Here is a 3,284-nt window from a genome sequence, read left to right on the forward strand (position 1 = left end):
CGCATCTCTCTGCTATCCTTTTCTTACTTCAAGCATCTTCTAGCTTAMGTAAAAGATCTTCCTTTTAGCAATCTCTTTTCTTGTAATTGCTAAAGATCTGTGTATATCCAAAGATTGTTTAGATAGGTTTTCTTTACCTTATCTTTTCGCAAGCAGTCTTGTAAAATCTGTATTGATCTTCTCTATCAATATATATTTTAAATTTGAAAATATTGTGTTTGTATTCATCCCCCCCCTTCTACAAACTTTTTCTATTCTTGTAGACCCTTACGGGACCAACAAGTGGTATCAGAGCAGTGTTTTCTTTCTTTCCTTGTGTTTAGCTAAATTTCTGTATTATTTTATCTTTTCTTAGATAACTTACTGCTTTTAAATGGCTTTACAAATCACAAACACACACATACAGAGGATAATGGCTCTCTAGCCAAACCACCCCGGTTTGTCCGTGACAATTTTAGTCTCTGGAAGAACCAGATGTCCCTCTTTCTGGAAGGTGTGGATCCTGAAATTCCACATTACATAGAAAATGGACCATATATTCCATTTGCTATTGTTCCGGCTGTTCCAGCAACAACTACGACTGCCGCGATTCCTGAACGGCAAATTCCAAAGCTTCCACATCAGTGGAGCGATGAGGACAAGAAGAAAATAGCTATAGACACGCGTGCTCGGTCTATAATAGTTTTGTCTCTTCCTTATGAGATATATCACTTTGTGATGAAACTCAAAACTTCTAAATCCGTATGGGATACTCTTTGTGTCCAATACGAAGGAACCACTCAGGATCAGGAGACTATAAAGATCAACCTAGTAAGACAGTATAAAAGCTTTCTCTGTGGAAAGTCCGAGACACTGTCTGAAGTACATCAAAGATTTAATTACCTTCTTATTAATCTTAGGGCTGTCGACAGGGAATATTCTAATTCTGAAACCTTAACTAAGTTTCTAGAATGCCTTCCTGAGTCTTGGGATACTTTTTCCATGTGTCTCAAGATGTCAAATGMCATGTCCACTCTTTCTCTTTCTACCTTATACGGGATTCTGCTTAACCATGAGCAATCTCGTCAACTAAAAAGAAATCTTGTAAGAGAATCCAGGGAAATGAAAAGCTCTCCTTTAGCTTTGATCTCTGAATCTTCTTCAGTTGAAACCTCTACTCCTTTTGTCTCTTCTCTACCTCTCGTGGTCATCACGGAGATAGATTCTTCTGAGGACATTCCTGAATCTGATTTAACAAATTTTGATGAGTCCCTGGCACTCCTGACAAAGTCATTTAGGAGGTTCGCCAGTAAAAGCAATTTCTGTAAATCTCCTCAGCTACCCCTCAGGGAGAAGCCAAAGTCTGAAAGAATAGACAAGGCTTCAACTGTCTGCTACAACTGTCACCGGCCCAGACATTTTGCAGGTGAATGCAGATCCAAGAAGACTGCGATGCCATCTTCTAAAGCCTCTTCCTTCTTCAGGACCAAAGATGATAAATACTTAAAACTGAAGGAGAAATACAAAAAGATGAAGAACAACCAACGAAAGGCTAAAGGCCTTATTGCTGAAGAGCATGACTGGGCWGAATCATCTGATGAATCATCTTCTGACGAGGAAGATAAAGCTTATGTCTGCTTGATGGCTATTGATGCTGACGAAGGTTCTTCTAAAGCATCTAACTCTTCTGAGCCTTCTTCTGTTACTCAGGTATGTACCCTGAATGAACCTTCCTCTAGTCTTTCTGCATTGGATACGCTGACGGTTGACCTTTACAATGCCCTCAATGGAAAATCTAAAGCTAAAATGCTTAACGTTGATCTTCATGAGCAATTAAAGATTTGTCATTCTAAGATCAAAGAACTGACTTCTGTTGAGGAAAATCTTAAGGATCAGGTTATTGTAAACCAGGCCATCACTGTTGAACGTGAGAAAGCTGTCATTGAGCGTGAGCGAGCAATCGCTGAACTCAAGGCTGAGAAAGATACCATTGAAGGATGGTGTAAAGCTTCTCTCAAGGCCTCTAAGATCATTAACACTCAGATCCCTGCCAAGAAAATGACTGGTCTAGGATTCTCCTATGATCRGGAAGAATGTGTTAAAGACAAGTCCATGCTTAAATTTGGTACTTTTATCTCTTCTATTCCCAACACTTCTTCCTCTCAGTCCTCTTCTTTTACTGAGAGTCATCTTGAAGGAACTCCGTTAAGTTCTGGGTGCAAAGACAAAGGTAAATCCACTGTCATAGCATCCCTTCCCAAGAAGTCTAACAAGACAAATAGATCTAACTCTATTCCTTCAACTTGTAAAACTTCTTCCTCTTCAGGGACTAGAAAATCTGAATCGCATTAGAAATCTAAGTCACAGCTCAGGGTGAACTTTTCACCTAAGGAATCCATTCCCTCAAAGGTTCCTCCTAGAACCAATGAGAAGGGAATCCTTGGAGCTTATCCCACTTCTAATCTGATACTTCCTGGCCCTAAAGCTACTTTTAGTTTTAGGAAGTGTAAACATTGTGGTGAAAAAACACATGTTGATAGTAAGTGTCCTTCTATCGTCAAAGCTGGTTCACTAGCTTTGAGCAAGAAAGTAACAAAAGTTGAGAAATCAACTAAAGTGAAATCATCCACAAAGACTGCCTCTGTAGTCAAGTTGAAAAAAACCACTGAAGCCTCTTCGTCAGGCTCAGTGAAGACAACTCCAGCTGAAGTATCTTCAGCTTCAGATGTTGTAATCTCCACCACTGAAGTCCCTTCTTCGGACTCAGTGAAGACTTCCACTGAAACTACCTTGGTAGTATCAAGGGTTGTTCCTCTTTCCATTCAAACCTTCTCAGGTTTAATGATGTCATCTTCTGATAATGATTCTTCAGTATCAGATGATGAAGCCTCTAACATAGTTGGACCCATAGCAGGGTACCAATAGCATTTCTTATTTTGTTTCCTTGCTCAGGATGTCAAAGGCATATGGTATCTGGACAGCGGATGTTCAAGACATATGACTGGAGATATATCTCTTCTATCTCACTTCAAGGAAGAAAGAGGACCTTCCGTTACCTTCGGTGGAAATGGGAAAGGATATACTAAAGGTTTTGGTATATTATCCAATGGTACAACAACTTTCAAACGCGTTGCWTACGTTRAAGGACTGAAGCACAATCTTCTTAGCATCAGCCAACTGTATGATAAAGATTATACAGTTAAATTTCTCAAGAATTCTTGTCACGTTCTTGACAAAGATGATAAGGTTGCTCTAACTGGTTCTCGTCTAGAGAATGTTTATATCATCAACATGAATTCTCCTCT

Source organism: Cynara cardunculus, unplaced genomic scaffold (genome assembly GCF_001531365.2).
Source record: "Cynara cardunculus var. scolymus isolate 2C unplaced genomic scaffold, CcrdV1 Un_Scaffold_8559, whole genome shotgun sequence".
NCBI classification, from domain to species: Eukaryota; Viridiplantae; Streptophyta; class Magnoliopsida; order Asterales; family Asteraceae; genus Cynara; species Cynara cardunculus.